The following is a 25,082-nucleotide window of genomic DNA, read 5'->3' as shown; positions in this document are numbered from 1 at the left end:
TGGGAGCAGATGCTCTTTTAAACTCACTTTATTCCTCTCCATGCTGCCCTGATCAATACAGCTGTTGTTCATTTACTTTTTTTAAGCTCCATGACAAGGGAAAGCAGCGAAACTTTACCTGGACACCAGCTCTAGGGTGGGATCAGATGTGTGCAGGCATTGTGATCTATGCAGAGGGAAAGGGGACACCAGGAACAGGGACACAAAAGCAAGGGACTGCCCAGCCAGGCTCTTTCTACTGCCTTCTTTAAGCAATAGCTACAGGATCCAGTAACAACAACCAAATTAAAAGGGTTTGCCACATCATGGTGTAAGTTCAGGTCTTTATAGTCAAGAGTAGCTCAGGTGGAAAACTGTACAGGACAGATCAAAACATCCTGACTGATTCATTAGGCACAGAGGCTTCAAAGCAGACTGGTTTGTCTCGTTTACAGCTCTATCAATGAAACCAATCAGCCTCCCTGAACACAGCAAGAAAGTTTATTTAGGGCAGCACAGCAGGCTCCTCTCACCTCTGCTAGGCACAGGATGATAGCAACTTCCAAGGGGTGCTGGAAGGGATCAATTCCCTCACCAGATCCAAGTTTACTTCTGTCTTTGCTCTAAAAATCACATCCAGCAAAACACACAACAGAAACTTCCAAGAGGACAAACACTGCGTGAAAGCTAACAGCAGCTGAGCCCTGTCCTAGGCAGAAAACGCACACAGCATCATATGCACACAAAAACCCATAGGCAAAAACTCACTTAGGGAAAATAAATCTGCTAAAAGTCTAAGGGAAGTAAAACCAGGCAGCTTTACTACATCCTCTTTTACTTCCACCTATATGTTTCATCCACTAAGGAAAACAAAACAAAACAAAAAAAAAACCCAACCCAAAGACAAAAGCCCCTGCAATATGCAGAGATATTAAAAAATATGTTTTGCCTCCCATCAATCCTACAGTCTCTTTGCAAATGGTGCAAAACTACCCTGGACACAGCTGGATCAGCTCAGTGAGCCTCACGCTGCACGGGGTGGTGCCAAGCAGCTTTCACTCTGGAGGTATCAGAAGAAACAGAAAAAGCCCTGCTCATGTACAGATAGACTTGAACAACTCCAGAATGACTCAAGGAGAAGGGAATAATTATTCCTGAGCACTACAGACAGCTGGCAATTTACTCACACCACATGCAGAAAGACTTTTGAGCATTCAGCAGCACAGTCAAAGAGATTTATTCCTTCTTGTGTGTGCCTCTCTCTTCCTGTGCTTCCAGTCTCTCTGCTCCTGGGAGCTCCATTATTTGTGGTAAAGTGTATTCCTTTTCAATCTACCTACTGTTTTCCAGATTCATTTCACAGCATGGATTTTAAAGTTTTAAAATCAAAGAGAAAAAAAAATCACAACATTTGACCATAGGAAACTAACACTACCCAAATAAGCAAGCTGGGGTTTTTTTTCCCTTTCTCTGTATAAAATTTCTAAACACAAAGAAAGGCAATGGAAAAAAAAAAGATAAATGAACAATCAAATTTCAAAAAACTGATTTCTCCTTGTCATTTAAATTTGACAGATCTGGGTCCTGCAGTAAGACTGACTGCCTTCAATCTCCACCAAAAAAACTCAACTGCATCCACATATCAGTAGTCTGTTTTCACACCTCTTTGTCAGCCTGAGTACAGGGTTAGGCTTTCCCTGATTCTTATTTTCCAGGTGCCACAAGAGGCTAAAATGGAACAGTAGAGCCACTTTCTACACAAAGAAATTAAAAAGAAGTGAGGTGCCTCTCTATATCCGTCACATTCATTTATTTCCATATAGGAAGCAAAAGATGTCTCCTTATTATCCTCAGAGGGAACAGAAATACATGAGTAAAGACAACTGTTCCTAAGTGGATGAGAAATTTAAAAAGTAATTGCTGTTTCAGGAATATGGAATCCATAAAACAGTATTAGTAACTAAAGGTTAAAATATTTACTGGCATATGGAAAACAGAATTCCATGCTGACAGAGTTTTCCTAAGTGGATGAGAAATTTAAAAAGTAATTGCTGTTTCAGGAATATGGAATCCATAAAACAGTATTAGTAACTTAAGGATTAAAATATTTACTGGCATATAGAAAACAGAATTCCATGCTGACAGATCATCCCAAGTATAGCACATTCAGTGGTAAATAGATTAAGACCACATATTCACTCCAGAAGTGACATGTAAGGGAATTGTAGTGACAGGACAAGGAGTAACCAGTACAAACTGAAAGAGAAGAAATTTAGGTTAGATACTAGGCAGAAATTCATTACTGTGAGGGTGGTCAGACACTGGAACAGGTTGCCCAGGAAGGTTGTGGATGCCCTGGAAGTGTTCAAAGCCAGGCTGGATGGGGCTTGGAGCCACCTGGCTCCAGGTGTCCATGCCCATGGCAGGAGGGTTTGGAACAAGACCATCTTTAAAATCCCTTCCAACCACTGGACATCGTATGATTCTGTGATTACAGCTTTTCTTTAACAAGTTCCCAACTCCACTTTGCCCTCCAGCACAAACATCACCTTGAAATATCAAATCCCAAACCACATCTAACAAGCTGAGAAACGAGGCTGCCCCGTTCTTCCCACCAAAGAGCTGCTGTGGCAGAGATCCACAGGAACCACCCCTGGCTTACCCACTGCAGGGAAAGCTGCTCCAGGAGAGAGGAACCCACGAGGAATTCAGGCACAGCCAGAATTCCTGGCCTCAGCAACACCTTCTGCTCACACAGCTCACCAGAGCTCACCTCGGGTTCAGTGCCCCAGAGGGACGGCCAGCTCCACGTTCATGCCCTCTCCTAAACCCAGGGATCTTTCTCCAAGGGAGTGCCCCACTGGAGTGTATCCCAGGCACAAGGCTGGCCAGATGTGTTTGCACACCCTGCCACCTCCAGATGTGTCCAGCTGCAGGTCAGAGATGAGGGAGGCCCAGCTGGGATGGCCGTGTGCCGCAGGGCAGGCTCAGCAAGAGCAGCCCGCGAGCTCTGACCACACCTCAAAGCAGCCCTGGCGTCCTTCAGGGCCCTGCTGCAATCTCATGTTGCTTAAAATATAAATACCCCTTGGAAAAGGCACACAACCAGGGTAAAGGGCACAGGTAAAGCAAACACACGGCTGCCCTCTGGACCTCTGATGGGTTTTTTTTTACGGTCACAAGGAAGGGTTATGATTCCTCACGAGTGCATTTTGCCAAGAGCCAGAATTGGCTTTTCCACCCCGTGTCCTGCCCCACTGCCCAGCCCTGACCACAGCGCTGCAGGCTCTGCTGTCACCTCCTTCCTGACCTAAATCCACCCTCTGCAAACTCTACCAGCCCCGCTGCCAGTGATTTGTCACACCACAAAGCAGCATTTCATTACAACCCCCAAACATCATTTGAAATATTTAGAAAGCACGAACTACATATTACTTACCCATTACAATTCTATAACACACTGCTGTGAGACTTTCTCAATGTACATACTGGCAAACAGAATATATTTTGACACATATTCAAGGTAGTGGCTGTATTTTAGACAAAGAAAATTAGGTAAAAATAAACAGAATGACTTCTGAAATCAGGCACATCAACCACTACTGCAATGAGCATTTGATGCACTTCAAAGGAAAGAATGTTTACTTCCAACAGTGCAATAATCTGGATGAAGCATAATTTTAAATGCTGGTCACTAGAGAGATGGGCATGAGTTACTAATCTATAGGGAAGGTTTCTAGTTACTAATTTCTAGGTTTAAAGCTCTGCTTAGCAATTGATTCTTAAAAACAGCTCTGCTCCTGTCTTTCTCCTGGACATTGAAAAAAAACTAAGAGAAAAGAAATATATATGTAAACTGCCCCCCCCCCTCCAAACTTCTCCCCTTCCATTCTATGCCTTGCCTCCCAGAAGGTTATTCAAAAATAGGAAATACTTACCCAAAATACTGAACAACTGAATCTATATAGACCTATATAAGAGGAGTCATAACAAAAACAGTCTTAGTGAACAAGTAATCTGTACCACCTTAACATCTGAGAGGTATTCAGACAAAAAGAACAACAACATTCAGAGACTTCTTGAACCTTACCCCAATTTCTCCTACTATCTACACTCATCTTTCTTTCCACAGCTCAGGATGGTTGTCATATTTTTTGTTCTAAGGCAGTTTGCAACAACAATCCCTTTAAGTCCAAGTCACTCTTTAGGAATGATGATAAAATTAAAAATAAAAAAGCAACTTCATTCAGGAATCCTGAAATCAAAAGGACTTAAACATTTATCAGTGTTGTCCTCTGGATAACAGAGGATTGGAAAGCACAGAGGTGCAAGTCATTTTTGCTAGGGAATGACTTCTCTCTTCACAGGACAAATATTTTTCCAAAGCTGCTAATCCCTGGAATTGTTTTATTTTGTTTCTTCAGACCATCACAGCTACCACAAAGCTATCACACAGTGTTTAGTTTGGAAGTAGCATGTTAAAAGACAATGGGAAAGTAGGGGGGGGGAAATCTCACCATACCAATCACTACCTTATTCCTTCTGCCTTGATCATAGCAGAGGAATTTTATTTCACTGAAATGGGAATAATACTGGGGGCCAGAAACAGGGGAGACAGCAAGCAAGCACTTTATAGGCATTGCTCAGCTGCCTATAAACTATTTAATGCATAATAAAAAAACTTGATCACAACAATAATGAAAATACTAAGGCTTACAGCACTTGCAGTTCCATAAGTATCTATCTCTCAAGGCAGAGTACTCCTACTTCTATACATCTGCATTTTTGCAATGTCCCTTTATTATTGATTACTCAGAGACCTTAATTTCAGAGTGGTTTTCGAGTCCTATAGCCATGAAATCACATCTTCAAGACAGTCAAATAATCTGAACTGAATTAATGCACTGACCTATGGGTGTATTTACATATTGGAACTTAAAGCATTTGAACACACACAGGAAGGCAGGGAGATGAAAAGATGGCTGAGGTTAGAGGATAATGCTTCTAGGTTAAAGGGCAGAGAAAAGTTGCTCCTTGAACTTCTAACCAACATTTATGGAAGAGATCTGGGTTTCTAAATATAGGACCAAGAGACATTTTTAGATGTTTCCAACACACATCTACAACATCCACACAGGACTGGCAGATGCCACACTGGACCATTGGGAAACCAGTGCCCTTTGAGAGTGGTGGCTCCAGGCCAGGAGAAATACCTGAACTATCTAAAGGGAGATGCTCAGCTAGACAAGCCGTGCCACAAGTCTCTACAACGTTTAATTAAACAGTGATAACAGTTTAAACCAGCCTGGTCCCTCCATCCTGTTGCCTTCCAGATAGTTCATTTGGTGGATGGACACATGATTTCAGTGTGCAGGAAAAAAGCTGTTGTCTCAGAGTAAATATTTTTTTATATTTTGCCTGGTATCAGTCTGTCTGAATAAGCTTCTGAGAACAGTGAGCACGAGAGAAGGAGCACATAATAAAAAACCTGAGATCACAGGAGGAAAGTGGAAGGTAGCAACAGGAAAGGTCTAGGCTTTCACAACACATCAAGGGATTTATAACACTATTTCCCTCTGTTACTTTGTGAGAGATCATGGCAGTTTCTCTCTCTCTTCAAAAAAAGAAAATCAATCAAGCTCCAATATGAAAAAGCATACATTATGAACTCAAATCCCCTCCAGATTTTAAATATCAGACATTATAGATATTAACTACCTGATATGCACGCTTCATGCTTTTGGAAAGTGTTTTCTAAGCTCACGGAGCCATCCTGCTCTCCAAGGCCACAACGATTGCTAATGGGAACCACCATGATATGGTGAACAAAGCTGGCACCTTGTAGACTCCAAATACTCTGCCTTAATTTACTAGAATGCTTTATATGTTTACTCTGCTGAGTGGCAAGAACTTTAAGTCTCAAGTTCATACTAGCAATGAAACAGGTCAAAACAAAATATGTCCATGCCTGATATACAGAAAAGCCACTACGCCAAGAGGAAATGGTTTTGTCCCCCTTTGGGCTTTATTACTTTCTCCAACACATTTCTCTCAGTCAAAAGTACATTTAATACAAAACAGAAATTAGTGTTCCAAAGTCTGAAATGAAACCATGTCAGGAAAGCCGATCACTGCCAATGGGAAGGACCAAGTAAAAATTAGTTTGAACACTCCAATTTCTTCTGACTTCTATTGTGAGCAGTGCCCAGCAACCAAAACATGCCCATACAAAATGAATCAGCCCTGACTGAAATTTGATTTTTGACCCGATTACATTCCTCCTCCCAAAATAACCTCTCATTAAAGAACTAAAAAAGCAGCAGTCAAGAACTGGCCAACATAACCAAAATCTTTAGTGGTTAGCACAGCCCCTTCCACATGCAGAAACTCTCACTTCCATCACAAGAACTGCAAAGCTGTCTGTGATAAGTTAACAACTGAACAAGTTTCAAGATAGGATTTCTACATAAATTAGGACTGCGTCCAGACCCGAGGCAGAAAACTAGGACTCCCAAAAAAAGGAAGCGATAATGGATCTTAAAAAATGGGCAGCAGCTCTTAAATGGCTGTAAGAGCCCTTCAGGGAGCAGGCTGAGCCTCTTGGCCTCTGACAAAGCAGCACCAAGCCCTGGTGGGACACAGGGGGAAGAAGCAGCAGAAACAACTTCATGAGGTCCCAGTGGAGAAAATAAAGAATTTGACAAACAGCACATTCAAGATGCGACAGATCCCAAGGAAGCAAGAGGAAAGATGCCACAGGAATTTAGAATAAGACAGGCAACAGGAGCACCAGAAAGCAACAGGCTGAACAGATGATGCTGCACAGACCCCACAGCATCTCCCTGGCACACTCCTCTCCTCCAACCCAGACCACCCCTAGACCTGCTGGCTTAGCTCACAGCTGAAAAAACAGCAGTAGCTGCCCAAATGTGGACCTGCTACATTCAGGTTGCCTACAGATGGACTTGGCAGAGAACAGCAGCCCCCACCCCACAGCAACATGAATGTTAAATCCAAGAAAAACCAGGAATAAAGGCCATTTTCACCCCCTTCATGCTCCTCCTCTTTCCCCCACACAAAACTTGTGCCATAAAATGGTCAGAGGTGCATGAACAGGAAAGAAACCTGAAGAAAACCTGATCTGAGTATACTGGAAGCACAGAAATGAAGCCCACGAAGATGAAGCACTGCCAGTACAATTACTGCATCTGTCATGCTGTGCAGCATTAAACTTACCTGCTTGTTACTGTGATTTGGCAACTGATTCTAAATGCCTAAAAAAGGGCCCTGACAAAACCCACAATAAGTGGGATGAAACAAGGAAGAGAAGAAGGAGGATGTGAACAAGAGAAAATTACACCAGGATAAGTTGGAGATGCACAATTTCACCTGTCTGAGAAGATCCACCCCTCTCTAGAAGACATACAAGTTAAAATTTCAAGCAAAAAAGCTCAGTGCAGGGGAAAAAAAAAAAATAGTTTGTAATCGGGTTGTATTTTCTTGAGGCTGCTGGAACTTGTTAAACACCACTGCTGTCAGCCAGACACCCCTGCAGAGAGGACCTGTATCGGTGTAGTGTGGATTTTAATTTGTGTAACAACTATTTGCAGGTTTAGAAGCACACAGCTAATGAGGACTCGCTGGCTATCCAGAGGAAACATGTACTGTGGAGTGCAGGTAACTGGCTTTCTGCTGCTCATACCCTCTCTCAAACGTGTAATTCCACCAGATTTGTGAACTCCAAACACTACATTATCTGCAAAACAGTCTTCCAAGGTGGAGGGTCCATTTACCTCACATAACATCCAAAATGCTTCCAGTGGACAGAACCCCATCTTAATGTTGTCCTGGAATTAAGGTAGAAACACAGCAGGGTGCCCCTCTCGGAGCATCTGGTATTTTGAAAACCAGCAAATTACAGATTCCCCCAAAAGCTACTGAATTATCCATTGGAGGCTCAGTTTCTCTTAGTTCTGCTTGCCCTATGTAGGCCCCATAGCCAGCAGCAGAAGACTGAATCTCCTTGTGGTCAGGAGCCAAGTTGTGCCTCATTTACTCTAGAAATACACACATTTTTGATGCTTTATTGATACACAGCTGATGAGAGCTCAGCACTTCCAAGGTGACATGCTGGTCATTGCTGGGAAGAGAACTCCAAGAACAAGATGCTCCACTTGCACCTCCTCGCATGGAGCATCCCAGATCGCCCGTGTTTTACCAACACACAGAGACCACATGTCCTGCCGAATAATTTTAGGCTCACCACGCACCAAAGAAATCAATTCAGGAAGCTGGATGGTATTTCTTTTCAGCTCACAGAGTGACAGACCATCACAGTCCATAAATTTTCTGGTACTTCATCTCAGATGCTTGCTAGCGAAGCGTTCGCTGGTGCAGGGAGCCAGGAACTTGACTCAGATTTAATTCAGTGCTTATGGTTCTGCAAAACTCCTTCAGCACCCACCAGCTTCGTGCAGTGGCTGCAATACCAAAAAGGCAAGCAGGACTGTGCTGTAGAGAGAACCAGCACCTGCATTTAAATTCTGTGGGCACTTATCCGGCCTTTCAGCTTTTGTTTAGTGAGCTCCATGCATTCCTGGTAGTTACAACTCTCCTCTGGCTGGTCATCAGGAACTCATTGTGCCACAGAAACTCACTGAGAGCCCAAAGGCTGAAAAAAACAGCAAGCTGAAGGCACCATGGTCGTTCTGGTGCACCTGTTTTGAGGCTGATCTCTAAGGTCACCACCTTCAAGGCTTTGCTCCACGTTCTCCATGGAACACACACGGATTGCCAGTGAATTGCTTCACGTTCTCAGGGAGGAAGGTAAGAAGCAGCCCCTATCTAAAGGAGCACTTGACAGCAAAGCAAAAATACCAGTATCCTTCCCAGGGTCATTTGATCTGACAGTCAGGGCAGCGCTGCCCTGTGCTGGAATTCACAGCATGTGAGGCTCCAAGAGTGGAGCAGGGCTGGAACACAAGTCTCTCCCAATATAAAATTTCAGACTGTGCAGCTAAAGGAGATTTCCATAAGTCACCTAACCCAGCTGTCCCCAACCTTTGACAGCAAAGCTTCTCCATCACCTTTTACTTCTCTTCATCATGACTACTAATTTCTTGCCCCCCACCCCCTCCTAGGTGTTTTTTTTTGTTTGTTTGTTTGTTTTTTTGTGGGTTTTTTTGGTTTTTTTGCACAGCAACATAAGGATGAGCAGGAAAGGCCAGAGCTCACATTTTTTGGAATGCCCTGCCCTCTGCCACATCTCATAAGGGCTCATTTCCCACCAGGGACCAGGCACTCCAATACCCAGAAACACCAAACCCCAACTCTTCTCCAGCATCTGCCAAGATCTTTTCTTTTTGAGTTCCTTCCGGCAACATCAATTTTACAACTCCTGCTTGGCAACAGAAAGCTTCTTTCAAAGTTTTGCAGCTCTCCATTCTGCATTTTAAATCCCTAACTTGTGCTCTCCACAGTTCACTTCCTTCTGCTCCTGCAGCAGGCTTTCAGGTGTTCTCTATGAATAACCATCTTGATACTTTAAATACTTCCCTTTATTCATGTTTTCTAGACATCTCTATGAATTTTTTTTTCCCACTGTTTTTCTTACAGCTTGGTTCACAGGAAAAGGTGCCTTCAGCTGCATGCCCCAGTCCAGCTCATGCCAAGGACAACCATTTTGCAAGTGTGTGTGTGTGCACCCTCATATGGGGTGCTCTCTTTTTCTTTTGGAGTCAGAGAGAAAGAAAGGGTTTGGGGCTCTTGGGCATCTTGACACACATTCAAGTTTCAAACTGCTAAGTGGAAGCACTGCATTTTTGGTTATTATCAAAAAGGTATTTGATAGGAATACAAGACAGCCTAGAGCTTTTTTCCCCTTTAGAAGTTTTGCCAACCTTGCTGTGTTAATGAACAGAGTTGAAAAAAAGCCTCCAGAGTAAATACAGAGGCACAAATGAATGTAGGCAATGGTATCACCAAAAATTGAGGCTGTTGTGATTAATTTTATTCTAGGAGAGGGTTCAAGAGTACCAGGAGACTCCTACATTCCAGACTAAATGGCAATGCCACTATAAATGACGGTGCCAACCTTTTTTTCCCCAGTGTTGGTATTCCTACTGCACTGGGAAAGAGCAAGGAGCAAACTAATCAGGAGGGAGCCAATTTTATCTGCTCAGTGACAAAATCCTCCTACCCAGGAGAACTCCACCACTCCACCCACTGGATCAGGCAGAAACCTCAAAAGAGAGGAAGGAACATGGCTCTGTTTCCTCTTTAGGGATCCAGGACAGTTCATGCTGGCCAACAAGAAGGGACAGGCCTGTGAGAGGAATGGGGAGGGTGGGGGGGAAAGGAGAAAAACTAAGTTGGTTATTTCAGGTCACCCAGTAAAACCAAGGCATCTGTGCAATGCTGCAAGATTCACATCTAGAATTAAATTAATGAGGTTCAGAAAACACCACAGTATGCCTCAGCCATTCTTAATGCTTTTTGGCCTGAACCCATTGCTTTAAAAGCCAGCAATTTTTTTTTTTTTTAACCAAGCCCACCCCTCCCACATACCTCCCTGCCACAGGGCAGCGATACAACAGACATTTCGCTCCAAATTAAATCCACTTCTTGAATGAAGAGGGTCAGGAGGATGAGGGCACTACACTTTAAAAAAGGGCATTAAAAAATAATTATGCTAAACCATGTATCAGCACAAATTAAAGAGAGACAGTAAAATGCCTGCTTTCAGCTTGCTTAAACATTCAATTAAAAAAGCCATCTAGGCAAGATTTTATTAAAATAAATCAACAGAGGAAATGCCTGTTAAACCAATGTGAAACCACATTCTTTTGGATGTTCTTTCACTGAGAAAGAAGTTTGCACTGCCATTATCAACCCAATCATGTTCTCAAAGGATGTGCCTTCCTTCACAGCAGCAAGGGTGTGAAGAGCAACCAGTGCTAGTTGCATATGCAATGCCAAGTGCAGTGAAGCTTCTGCTGGCTTCCCTGGTAGAAAACCACATCCTCCTCCTCTCCCAGGCCCAGCAAGCCAAGTTACCCACAGATAACCCCTCACAGCAGTTTATAGCTTCCTTTGGGAGCCATCAGGACAGGCGTAGAATTGGAAGAGTGTAGATGGATGTAAAGTACAGCCTTTGCACCCTTCAGTGCCTTGAAGGAAAAGCAAAGGTTCAACCTCCAGACCAGATCTACCAACAAACACTGAGATCACTGCAGAAACAGAAAATGTTTAAGGTTTAGGACATTTAAAAAATTATGAAATACAAACAGTGCAAGACAAAAGAAAGGTAAGAAAGGATTATACCACTTGGTTTTGCTGCAGAGAAAGGTAAATGCTCATTACCTGAATGAAGTAAGGCTCATAGTGGGTTGCATACAGCAGTCCTGTTTTTTCAAAGATGAACAGTGTCTACCTGGTTTTTACTGTGAAGTGTAACTGAGGTGATGTTGTGAGTGCCCCTGGACTCATCACCACCACCTGGGTCAGCTCTTGCTCCCCAGCATGATATTGCTTCTGAAAAGCTAACACACCACTCCGGCAGTGCACTGGAATACACCAGAAAAAACCTACAGTACACAGACAAAAATGAAATTTCTCCTCATTGGAAAGTTGTTGGCAAAAGCTTCAATGTTAAAAAAAAAACAGAGGTACCATCAAGAGGATTTTGGTATAGGCAGAGCTGCACCCAGGAGAGCAGTACACATCTAACATCATAAATACACATTTTTAATGGACATGTTTTCATTCTTAGACTCTAAGCTCCAAAAACCTTTACCATAAGTTATGGTCCTCAATTCACAGCTACAGCTGCAGCAGACAAGCTGAAGCAATGACATTTTATCCAATTTTTAAAGGTGAGGCTGAATGCCTTTTCTGGAGGCTGAGCAGGACCCAGGCAGCAAACAAGCCCATCCGTAGCAGGTCAGAGCCAAGGTCCACCCCACCTCATGACACATCCCTGGCAGCAGACAGCCACTGATGGCCAGGGAGGAGCAGAGGACCAGGGCAAGCACACTGTGACCCTGCTGCTGCTGCCCAACATCCAGGGATCTGCAGCCAAGGCACTTCTCTGCTGCTGCCCTCTAAGCTCAGTTTAAGGCACCACTGCTGTTAGGCACTGAATGCAAACTCAGTCTTTGCAGAGCAGACAGAGGGCTCACTGAGTGCTTTCTAATGAATATTTGGGCAGGAAAGCTTGAAAGGAATCAGCAGTGTTTGGCAGCAATAGGTGTTGTATCAACACAGAAGACACTGGGGAAAAATGCAGCTGGAGAGTTAGGCCAGCCAGTTCAGCTTCCACTGACAGAAACAACTCAACTTGAGACAATAAAAAGCAAACTGAGTTAGTCAAAGTACATCCTATTTCAGATTAAGCCATCTCAATTCCTAAAAGATTATATAAACAACATCCTTGCTACACTGCTACCTAAATATCATATGCATCTGTTTTCAAGTAGTTGTCCTCTCCACAAGTAAGAGCAATACCACAGGCAAATTCAATAAGAAAACCATTTACAGGTTTCAGAAGAGTTAGTTGTGAGCACAGACGCAAAAAGGCATGGCCCTGTCCCCTTGCCATGGGGTGGCCAGGAAAGCAAAAGACAAGATAAAAACCTCAAAACACAAAAGCCACCTCAATCCCATGATCCCAGTGATGATATTTCACTGAAAATCTGCAATCTGGCCTAAAGTTCCATTGCTACTTGTACATTTAGCCAAATGTACTTTACCAACAAAGCAAGCTAACAAAAAAACAAACAAACAAAAAACCAAAAAAAACAACAAAAAAAAATAAAAAAAAAAAAAACAAAAAAAAACCTCTCTGTGCTATGAGTAACCACAAGAAGCTGTCTGAGGAACCAGAGGCACAACCTCTGCCGTGACCACCAGAAGGAAAAAACATTCAAATGTACTTTACCAACAAAGCAAGCTAACAAAAAAACAAACAAACAAAAAACCAAAAAAAACAACAAAAAAAAATCCAAAAAAAAACCAACTCAAATAGAGAGGAGACTCCTGTGCTCCCTAGGAAGAGAGGGGCTCCAACCCTCTGTGCTATGAGTAACCACAGGAAGCTGTCTGAGGAACCAGAGGCACAACCTCTGCTGTGACCACCAGAAGGAATGGACATTCCAGAGCACAACTTTCACATTCAGATGGACATTCCAGAGCACAACTTTCACATTCAGATGGACATTCCAGAGCACAGCGCAGCCAACAGCTCCACACACCTCTCCTCCAAGAAGTGATGCCAGTGACGTGGTCAGAATAATTTAAAATGAGCTAAATCCATCCTTTATCAGGACATGCACGCTCCACCCTGACCTACACACCTGCATGCTGATGGCCACAGCATCTGCAGGTTGTTTCCATCAGCACAGATACAGACAGAAGAAGAGGCAGCAGGACAGGCTCACCCACCCTGTGCTCCCACAAGCAGGAGTTCCAGCAGCAGGGCAAGCCCCGGGCACGCTGCAAATTCCACTTTCTCAGTACAGCTGGAGACAATGCCGATTAATTGTTTTGCCATCCATACAAAATTACTACAATACTCACTTCATAGGGTTGTCACAAGGATTATTTAACATCTCTGAAGAGCTTTGAAGAAGGAACAGTGGCTATTGTTCTCAGTGCCATAGACTTGGGAGCTATCTCACATGAATTTTGCATGACTGTGCATGTGTGACAGTTGCAGCACCAATAGATTGTTTTTCTTCACCCAAAAAAACCCCACCCCACAGTAGCTCATTTACTCTGGGCAACATTTTAGTCAGAAATGCATTTTGTTTTGCTTGTTAATATATCCTAAATAGAGATCAACTTTGACTATTTAATTAATAGATTCAGGTGCTGTTTCTAGTCTCTCTTAATTAAGGGAAACACCGTGTTTTTTACAAAGAACTCAGTTTAGGCTGTCAGGGCTTCTAGCAAGCACACTATAATTACCTAAGCAATGCTAACACACAAAAACAACAAGGGGAGAAGAAAAGGAACTAAAAATGTCCCTGAAATCTCATTTCATTTACAGCAAATGAGAAGGTCTGCATGGAGAAGAGCTGCTACACACAGAGTCCAATGTCATACTGCTTATGCCTGACCATTAAGTAGCTCTTAGCATTGATGCAGAACATTGTAGCAGTTTGAATAGGTTTGGTTTTTTTCCCTGAATACACAGGAGCTGTTGGACTCTAAACGTTCTGCAATACGCTGGGATCCACCTCATTGGTATGGAAAACTTTTACCATTTCAGTCCAAATGTATAAGGAATCTATATGCCTTTTCTTTCTCATAAAATACAGGGAAATCAACATCTACTTCAAGGATAAGCATTTTCTTTTATTTATATTTTTTTTCTGAGCAGTCTGAAACTCCAGCAGTTATCACACAATTAGGCAACAAGGTTGCAACCCAGGGCCAATTTTGGCAGGGAAAACTAGAGATTTCCACCACACCAAGCTTCAAATGATCTTTCAACTCTTTGGGACACAAACCACATCTTTTGTTTGGAAAGCAAACACCACATTATTGATACTACTGCAAGATAAATAACAGTATTAAGACTAGTCAGCACACCAGCTTTCATTCCCCATCCAAGAGGGAACAGAAAGCTTGTTCTCTTTATTTCATGCTGGCTCTCTACAGAGGAACTGACACCTATGGGTGCACAAAAAATGCAGCATTGCAGTAGCAAGCCTCACAGAGCCTAGGTCCCAAGTTCCCCAATTTCCAGGGGAGGAACAAGCCCAAAATTACATGCTTGCTCTCCCTAAAGTTGCATGCCTCAGAATAGCTACAAGGGCTGGGGGGAAAGGATAAAATAAAATTAAAAAAAAAGCAACAGGAACAACAGGGCTGTTTTACCAACAGTAAGGAGATGTACTGCCAATTCCTGCTTTCTCCAGGTTTGTCTCATAAAGATCAACAACTTTGGAAAGTTCAAGGTACAAGACAACACCGACCCCTTCACAAAGCAGGCACAAAACAGAAAGGTCACTCTGATTGTCTCCTCTGCCCACTAGCCCAGTGCAAAGTATCCCCAGGGACCCTGAGCTGTGAATTATTTCAGTACCTTCCAGGGAAAAGGCCAGGAAAGCTTCATCATAATTGCCACGCAGCACTTCCTTGGTCAATGCACTGAACTCCTAGAACTATTTGGGTTTTTCTTGGGTTTACCTGCAAAAAAGAGCCCCATAGGCTCTCAGTTCTCTCTGTAACACTGAATACTCATTTGGACAAGAACAAAACCCAAGTCTCCTGCTGCCCAAGACAAATGTGCCATCCAGCACAGTTATGCTGGTTAGACAGCTGCAAATACATGCACAGCAGAAGGCAGAGCTGCTGCAAAGGACTGGATCCAAAGGCAGCACTTGTAGATTGGTCTTTACAAAAAAAACAAATATTTCTTTCATCTTTGCTATGACTTGTGTGTCACACGTCTAAGTGTTCATCTTCTCATCACTGTCATGTCTTGTAGACTCCTAAATACGTCCAGACTCACAGGAAATGTAACAAGGAAATGTTACAGATAAATCTTATTTGTAACAAGGAAATGTTACAGATAAATCGTATTTGTAACAAGGAAATGTTATAGATTAATCGTAAATATATGCTGACTTTGGAGGCGTCAAAAAAAATACATAAGCAAGTGTTCACTTCCTTTTTAACCATTTGAAATTTGGACCTCTGCAATTAATAACCCAAGTTTGGTACACCAGCAAATTAAACACTTCCTAGATATCTTGATTTTGCCCACAGGTGCCTGTGTCCTAGTGATCATCAGTCCCTAACTTAGGTGCTGACTCACGCCTGGAATGCTACCAGGATCCTGCATCAGATGGCAAACTGATTTTCATGCAACACATTTAAGAGTATCTTCATCAAGCATGCAGCACAGGCCTGGGGATTAGTGTTCCTTTTTCTTATTTTATCTTGGTTAATATCATGGGTAGAGAAGAAATTTGGACAACGCCTTTAAATATCTCTCTATTCCCTTCGTTTTTGTCTTGGTAAAAAAAATGTTATTACTTGTTAAGAGCTACCCACAAGCAAAAGCTCTCTGGCCCTAACATGGAATGCAAGTGTAGACAGAGAGTACTTATTACTGATGTCTGCACCAGAAGGTAGTAGAACAGTCTGAGAAACAACCAAGTCCTGGGTTCTCTTTGGGTTTTGTCATTTTTTTTGTTCTTTATCTCCCAGCGCTCGGGTACCAATTGCCCGGACACCTGGTCTCTGCTCAGGAATTGATTATAACCAGGCTACACATGCACTAACCAAGTATGGACACTAAAAAAACCAGAGCAAGAACAGGACATTTTTAACCACTGCAGATGATAATTAAGTTTCTTCATCAGTACCCTGGCCATTCTTATTAAGAATTATGTTCTCATAAGCCAAAGCAGCATGACTGAATGCAACCTTTTTTTTTTTTTTAATTTGCAGTGTAGAAGCAGCGTCCCAAAATTTATGGCTATCATAAATTTAGAACAGGTGAACTCATTACAGTTAACAGCAATACTTTATTCACACTGGTTCCCCACAAAATGTAAGCCTCAAATCCAATTATTCTGTAACAGTTTTATAAGTAAACAAAACACCATTTAGGATTTGAAAACAATGCATCTTTCTGCTAACAGAGGCAGAAAGGGGGGGAAAAATGAAGCCAGCACAAGACTATGCAATAATTTCATTTTGTAAGAAGATTAACACAGAGCAGAAAGCTCCAGCTCTGGCTGGGAAAAGAACATATACTTTGTGCTAGCAGAGTTCCCTGTAATTATAAGTGGAATTTTGTCCGGGTTGCTAATGCACCTCTTCAGAGATAAAAGAAACCACAAGGGGAAGAAGAAATGACATTCTTTTTTCTAATGTTACCTCAACTAAAGCCCATTCTGATTTCAGCCCTTGTCAGGCACAACTTGAGCACTCTCAGTGGAGCTATCTGCAATGCATTGTTAAACTGCACTACAAAGTTTTGAGAAGTGGTCCTGCCATTTTTATCATGCTCAGCGGGGACAATCTGGTCAGGTGTTTTTCCTGTGCTTGTTGAATTCCAGCTATATTTGGAGACCAACTGTTCTCTGTCCTGCTTTCTCCAATTAACTGTGTGTATAAGGGTGGAGAGGTGAAGGTGGGAATCAGGCAAGGAAGAGATAATGAGACTTTCTTAAGAGTACATAAAACTGCGCTTAGAAAAGGCTGAAAACCATACTGAAAGTAATGAGCACAATGTTAGTCATGAAGGCTCAGTAACAATAGATGTGAAAGGGAAAGAAGACTAGAGTACACAGAAGGGAACCAAAAGCCAAGGCTCCTGTGAAAGTTACAGGAAATATTAGAATATTTATGTTTAAAATCCAAGGGTCAGAACAGTTTGCAGCACAAGGAACAGCCCAAAGCTCTACTAAAACTCCATTTAACCTCACCATCTCCTACACAGATGCAGTCTTGCAAGAAAATTAATGCAAACTGTACAAGTTCTACTGCTTGTAGAATCCAACTTGGGAAAAAAACCCCCCACATATATCTGAGATTACATTGAACTTCACCTAAATGACCTGTGGTTCAAGCACAGTCTCAAGTGAAGAGTGTCATCACAAGAGAAACAGTGCCAAGTCAGAGGAGAGCTTTACCACTCTGCTCCCAAACACGCTTGGCACATCAGAAATTCACTGACAGCAAACATGCCATCTTGGACTCCAGCCTGTTTCCCTCAGAGCAGGAGAGGGGGAAAGGCCATGAAGTTTATTTTGGCCTTGAAATTAATGAGTAAGATAACATGATCAGCTAATGAGATTATATTATGCTGCTTTGAAGAATGAGCAGCAAGATTCTTGGAAACTCTGACACTTTCCTTTCTCATACCACACAGGCTCTCTGCCTAATCAATGAGGAAACATGAAGACTAAAAGAGAAAAAAATATTGGAGGGGAAGAACATACAAGTGTGGCACCAAACAGGTAACCATCTCAACACAAAAAATTTCCATCAGAATACAGTGTATTAAAAGCTCTAGGGGGGATAATCGGCGTGCTTATTTATTTAGATGCCTACACGTTAGGCTAACACCTTAATATATCCATCAGCATCCTCTGAACAGAATCCAGGCACAACAGCATCCCATTTGGTTGCCTCTCTCAGATCAATAGGGTTTGCTCTTCTCCATTTTGCACTCGCAAGCCGTGCACCCAGGCACAGCCCGGCTCTTCCGAAACGGGCTTTCCTTCTTTCTTTCTTTCTTTTTGTTTTAGACCGCTCCCCCACTTTTGCCCATCCATCCATCCATCCATCCATCCATCCATCCATCCATCCATCCATCCATCCATCCATCCCACTCGGCGGGGATCCCAGCCGCCCTCCTCCCGGCAGCGAGCGGCCAGCCTGCGCCCCCGGGACGGCGTCCATCTCACCCGGGATGGGCAGGATGCGTTCCAGCCGGGACCATTGTGCCCTTCGCCTTTCCGAAGGGGCTCCCGGCCGAGCCCCCGGCGTGCGGCAGCGCCGGGCGGGGATGCTGCCCCGGCCGCCGAGGCTCCGCCGCCCGCCTCCCCCCGCATCCCGGTACCCGCGCCTCGCCGGCGGAGCGGCACCAACCTGCAGTCCCCGCCGCCGCCTCCTCCTCCTCCGCCTCCTCCTCGGGAAGAGCCGGAGCTGCCTCTGCCCGCTTCAGCCTCCAGCCCCCGGCGGCGGCGGGCTGGCTCGGCGCCGCTGCCCTCGGGAGGCGGGGAAGGGGCGAGCGGGGCGGGCGGCTGCGGGAGCGTCGCTCATTGAGTGCGGCAGCCCCGGCTGTCGCTGCCGCCGCTCCCCGCAGCCGCTACTTCCTGTGCGGCGATGGTTCAGTTCCTCCCGGGCCGCTGGGGGCAGGAGAGCCGGGGGGCGGAGGAGGAGGAGAGGGGGAAGGTCGGGTCAGATAGCGGGGGCGGCAGGCGCGGCTCCGCCCCGCAGCGCCCGGCCGGGGCTCCGCGCTGCCCGCGCCGCAGCGGGACGCGATGCGGCGGAGCCGCCCCCCCTGCCCCGCACCGCGCCCATCGCCCCGCGCTCCGCTGTGCCGGTGGCGGCCGTGGGGAGATCACCCAGCCCTGGGGACGGGAGAGCGGCTCCCCCGCAGCCCCGCACCGCGCCCCGTGCCGCTCACCGGAGACATGGCTCTGGCTCCCGCCGCTGCCCCCGGGGAGCGCGGTCCGTGTGCGCCCGCCCGCCCGGCAGCGCATCCCGCGGCACGCACGGAGGGAGGGAGGGAGGGATGCGGGCAGGGAGGGAGGGAGGTGCCCAAGGGCCCGGCCCCGCCGCAGCCGCCCCGCGGGGCTGGGAGGGAGCGGGCGGCGCCCGGCTGGGGTGGGCGAAGCTCCCGGGCGCGGGGGATGCGTGTGGGGGAAAGGCGGAGATGGAGCCGTGGGGGATCGATGAGGGAAAGTCTCAGTAAGGCAGGGAACGGGCACGTAGCGGTGTTTATTAATAAACGGCACAGTCCCGGGGCGGGATGGAGGGATGGGGCTCGGTTGCTCCACGCGCTGTAAATCCCTGCCCTGCCGAGGACCGGGCGTGGTGGAAGCGCCCCAGGAAAGGAGCAGGATCTCACCTGGGCTATTTGATTGTGACACCGGCAGGCTGACGGTGTCTTTTGGTTCCTACACATAAACATAAAGGAGCAGGTCGGAACACATCTAAGGCTGTGTAAGTTCTTTCCGTTTTGCAGAGTAAGTTTTAAAAGATGATGGTTTTGTTTGGACTCACACTCGTTCTGCTCAGGGTGTGACGGCATTGCGTGTAGGGTCTGTCCTGGCCAGAGAAATTCAGCATGAAGAGGTTTTTATGGGCAATAATGAGTTGAGATACGGAGGTTTTCCTCTGCTTTCTTGGATGCAGCATGGCAAGTGTCGGAAAGGAAAGGAAAGGAAAGGAAAGGAAAGGAAAGGAAAGGAAAGGAAAGGAAAGGAAAGGAAAGGAAAGGAAAGGAAAGGAAAGGAAAGGAAAGGAAAGGAGAAAAGTTGAATCAGAACATTTTACAATAGCAGTTCCTAGTGTTATTAGTGTTATCCTTCAAACACCTTACTGATGCCTCTAAATAATTAGGTACAATCTCCAAGATAGTGAGTGCTTGCAGCTCTTAAAGCTTTTTCTTCAAGATCACACGTGTTCATTACCTCTAAAAGATAGTTCCAGAATACAGATTTTGAGGAGATTAGCATTAGGCAGTACCATGGAAAGACAGAGAGTCATAGTGTTCTCTGAGTCTTCACAATAAAGCAAATGTTACCCTCAGCAGCTATGGCAGACCTATATATATATATTTAAAAAAAAAAAAAAAAAGGGGATGTAACTGTGGTTTAGGTTCCAAATGTTCTCCCTCTTTTGCCTGTGATATATGACATCCAGAATATCATAACTCGACCTACTTTACAAAAGTACACACAAGGAATATCTAAATATTTATGTTCTGTGTTAACATGAAGTGCCATTTAATCCCTTTATTGCTGTGCTTTTACTGCCATCCCAGAGCTCTCAACTGGTTTCCAGTGTAATAGGAGGCAGAGATTTCTGCCCTTAGGTCAGGTGGGTGTGTTGCTTTTCCTTCCCTCTCTGTCCTCCAGCACAGCTCCTCCTGGCAGTTCTGCTCAGCCTCATGTAACGCTGCTCAGCCCACGCTGCCTTGGCCAACCACAAACCCTTTGGCTGATCTCCTGTGCTGATGTGGCTCTGCAGGAGGCTGCCATCAATTCCAGCAGCCTCCCTGGCTTCCTGGAGAACATCACAGGTGTATTTCAGTCCTCCTATGGAATGGAGACAGGACAAAGGCAATTCCTCTGAGGTTTCTCTGAAGTGCTGAGCCTCCTCTTTGTCTTTGTGTTCCACACAGGCATTTGCAACTCATTTTTTCCTGCAACTTTTGTGTTTGGAAAAGGATGCTCATAGAGTAGCGCTTCAATTTTTTTTCTCTGTGTGAATTTCAGTGTACCTCACAAATCCCTTTCCAGATAAGAAATAGCTCATTCAGAGAAATGATCTCATAGAAATAAGCAATGATCTCATAGAAGTAGCTCTGCAGTAGTTTGACTGCAAAAATTAAGCATGATGTAATTCTTCAGTCAGAAAAATACTCAGATTGTATCACCAACAGGACAATTAAGCTTGCCTGACCTGTTTCTGGTCTACCCAAATTTTAACTACAGCACAGTATAAATTCCCTATATTATTACATACTGGCAGTCCTACTTTGCAGTGCTGATTGTGGCCAGTGAGAGTGCACATAAAAATCAAATTATCAAAACTAAAATCTGAAAGGATGATGCATTCATAGGATATTTTAGCATGAGACAGATAAATAAAAAAAAAAAAAAAGGAAGTACTTTAAAAGTACTTTAGAAATAAAAATGGCGAACAAAGAAAGAGCTTTCTAAAAATCCCCAAAGGTAGGATTACTTACACAAACTTACAAAGTTTGCCAAGAAATGAGTTGCCATATTCCTGCTCTGCTGTGTTCTGACATCTCCTGGCAAATGACATCTTCTCTTTCTCAGCACTTAAGAGAGCTCTCTGAAGTTCTGGCCATTACCTCTGGGGTGAAACTAAGAGCAGCTGTCCTGATATTTATCCATTATCATCCCCAGGAGTGAAATAAACTCTTCCACAGAAGAGTTTGCTTTGTGTATGAAGCAAGATTTCAAATAAAGCATTACTGACCTTTTCAATTGAGCAAAATCCCCTTAACACATCAAAGCAGTTAAAATCTACTTAAGAGCATGAGTGAAGCAGCTATTTCAGAGAATCCCAACAAGTCTGCAGGGTATCCTGGAGAGAAACTCTCCTGCACTGATCTTCACCTGTCACTGTTTCTGAAAGTGTGAATATAATCAGAAGCAAATTTTCTTTCCACTTGAAGAGATTCTCTTAGTACCCATTTCACCTGGTGGAGCCCCTTCCTCCCCAGATCTCATTCTGGTGTCTGAAACCATTGGTTAGAAATCACTGGAGAAGGTTTTCATATTAGTTTTCAGTCCTGAGCTGTGTCTAAGGCGTGTTCAACACCCTGGTGCAAAGGCAGCTCCTCGTTGTTTCCAGTCAAGTGCAGAGAAGCCCCAATTCCCTTCTGGAGTGAGCAGAATCCAGGCAACCACTTGAATACTGCTACAGCAGGTCCTGCACGAGCTACTGAAGGGTCAAGGAGACTCAAAGTTGACATTGGACTGGGGCTCATCTATTCTTAAAAATTCAGGGGTGCTCCAGCAAGCACAGATGCACAGCTTTGGTCACATGCGTGAAGCACAACAGCAACAACACTCATTTTCTAGTGTTGGCACATCCTGTCCTAAATTTAAGCTCTAATTAATTTGAGGTCTCAAGAAAAAACACATGCTGACACAAAGCATTAATGTGCATGTGATACAAAAGATGGAGTATTCAGAATTCATCTCCCAAAGTGGTTGGTGCTTTAAATCTGACATAACTGAATATCTGCTTAGCTTGCCAAATGTTCAGCATTGCCTTCTACTCATTGCTGCAAAATTCCCTGTTTTGCTGTGTTCCTGGCAGGGTTGTGCTGTTGTTAATGAAAAATGAACAGAAATCTGTTGATTGTTAACATGAGCACAGCTTTCTACCAGTTACCTGAAAACTAATTGCTGTTAGAGCTGAATTTCTTAATATATAAAACTTTTTTTTTTTCCTTTGGGAAAGTGTAGTCAGCTTTCATTTGGCCATTTTTGAGTTACACAAGCATTAAAAAAGTCCTCTCACCATAATTACAAAGCCTTCCAGTATGGCAGAAGAAATGACTCGAAATAAAGAAGCTGCAAGCTAAAAATACATATATAGAGGGCATTTCAGAAGGGACTGCTGATTTGGAGTGCCTGTGTACACTTCAAGGGCCCAGCTTTTCAAAAGCTGTTGAGTTTGTATAAACAGTTCCCTTCCAGATGTCTCTGTTATATATATGCTTGGTGGTTTTTTCTCTCTCTCTCTCTCTCCTCTCAGATTTAGTGTTAGCTCAATTAGGAATGAACTCAGAAACTCTGATAGAGTTGCTTATGAGATTGGAACACAGGAATTCCTGTTTTAGGAATGCCAGATGATTTTAGCCAGAGGTGACATCCCTAGATTTTCATCTCCATGTGCAGAGTTTAAAAAACTTCAGGCAACTGAGCAGAATTTAAGCAGGAAACTGAGGCCCCTCTGTGAGGTGGGAGGTGTGGAAGGCAGCTTAAATTCCTTTTGTGCACTTTAGAGGCCTAAGTGCTTAGCTGCTGTTGTGGTTGGAAATGGACTTGAAATCATATTAAGTCCTAGTGCAGTTTAATTTGGATTTTCCTGATGCCTTGTACATTTCTTTGAATGAAATCTTAATGAAAATATATAGTGCCAGCAACAGATAAGCATGTGCATATGCTTTACTTGTCTGTATCTTTTAAAAGGGTGATGAAGTTTAAAAAGGTAAATAAAAAGTAATGTCATGGTAAACTGCTTCACTGGGCAGAAGTATAGAAAATCAGTATTTTCTCTTTTCCACTGGAAAATTAATTCTACTTCTTTACAGAAGAGTCTTCCAATACAAAAATCACATGATGCTGGGAAATAGGTCATGCTGCTCAGCAAAGAACAAAACCTTGCACAATACAAACACACAATACACATTTTGCTGTAACTACAATCCCTACACTTTCTCTCAAAATTACATTTGTTGTCTCTGGATGCCCTGAGGTGAATTTTAGTTCTGTTCTTCTCACACGGCACTTGGAGCTGAACCAAGCACTCTTGATTTATATTGAAATTGCATATTTTTGCCTGTAGTCTAGGGGCCATGTTTTGTACACCTTTTTAAGGGAAAAAAAGCACTCATTAATGTTAGTGGGAGCTTTTCTGTACAAAGGAAGCAGAATCACAATCCTATACATAATTGAATCTGAGGAAATACTGGAAAAACACTATTTTGGTTTAACCCCTCTTAGCAGTATTTATTCACCCCCTCTCTCAGCAGTTTATTTTCAGCCTCAGGAGCCTGAGCAGGGCTCGCTGTCCCAGCCAGGCCTGTTTCCCACTGATAACACAGGCAGCCCAGGGAGTGTAAACATCTGTGCTTTAGAGGCTGAGTGGGAAATGAATCCAGCACATGCTGTGTTGTGTGGCTGCAGAAGCCTGGGTCTGGAAGGGACCCTGGAGATCACTTAGCCCAGTGCTCATTTATCTGATCCAGGAGCTACAGAACCACTTTAGATAAGATAAAGGAGTCTTGAAATGCACCCATAAAGACTTTCATTTAGCAATAGAAAGCCTTGGGTTCAGCTTTGTGTGACTCTTTACTCGGTTTCCTTTAATGAGCTGGTTTTCTTGCTTGCATGCATGTAGGTTTGATCCTGAGTTTTAGTGCCCTGTCCCATCACCCTTCTGACAGATCATGAGCTGTGCACAGTCCCCAGATCACAGAGTAAAAAAGAGTTAATCTATAGAAAACATCTATACAGAGAAGTAGGATGGGGTAATGAAAACCCCACTAAACGCATGTGGTCAAGGAAATAGAGTGGAGTTCAGTGGGAGTTCCTAATTCTGAATTTCCTGGTGTTTGCCACAGACACAGGAAATTGATTTGACACTGTTTCAGTCTCTAAAGTCATTCTGGAAGCTTAGTCAATTGATTTCCCTTCGCATTGCCAGAATGGTGGACCTGGGCCAAAATGCGAGTGCAAACTAGGTCCCTCAGCTTTGGGAATGCATCAGGAGAGGTTCTCTGCCAGCCACAGTACCTTGCTCTCTGGAGGCACTCCCACACTGCTGGGTTGTGCTGTGTTGATGGTGCTGGTCAGCACTGCAGGCAGTGCCCCCAGATTTACAGCTGAGTGTTGAAAAACCAGTGCACCTATTTCATGCACTGCTCCAGTAAAAGCCTCCTCACTCAGAGCTAAGCTGTCTCTTCTCTTTTGGCCAGAGCTGCTGGCAGGCTGCCCTGTTATGTATAAACATGTAAACCACAAAAAAGATAAAAGACTGCATTGTGCCAGATCCCTAATATAGATGAAAACTTGATTGCTTACCTCTGAGAGGAAGAAGTTGCTTTTTTCCAGGTTTTGGAAGAATTTGCAGTTCAGTAAGCTGCT

General features: G+C 44.0%; 1 protein-coding gene across 11 annotated transcripts in view; it reads right to left on the bottom strand.

The window, feature by feature from the left end:
- Positions 1–19,151, bottom strand: part of AGPAT3 (1-acylglycerol-3-phosphate O-acyltransferase 3) — an 87,078-nt gene extending 67,927 nt beyond the window's left edge. For 4 of the 11 annotated variants that reach the window (XM_041487834.1, XM_041487835.1, XM_041487838.1 and 1 more), the window contains exon 1: positions 18,592–18,879. The gene's annotated coding sequence lies outside the window, so the exon portion shown is untranslated. Of the gene's footprint in view, positions 1–2,641; positions 2,999–18,591; positions 18,880–19,132 lie in introns of those variants that run through there. The other 7 variants (XM_041487829.1, XM_041487831.1, XM_041487833.1 and 4 more) reach the window with 6 other exon arrangements.
- Between the last annotated feature and the right edge of the window lie 5,931 nt (positions 19,152–25,082).

Source organism: Pyrgilauda ruficollis, unplaced genomic scaffold (genome assembly GCF_017590135.1).
Source record: "Pyrgilauda ruficollis isolate IOZ18807 unplaced genomic scaffold, ASM1759013v1 scaffold85, whole genome shotgun sequence".
NCBI classification, from domain to species: domain Eukaryota; kingdom Metazoa; phylum Chordata; class Aves; order Passeriformes; family Passeridae; genus Pyrgilauda; species Pyrgilauda ruficollis.
Note: the sequence above shows the minus strand (reverse complement) of the source record. Positions and strands in the feature narration are given on the sequence as shown.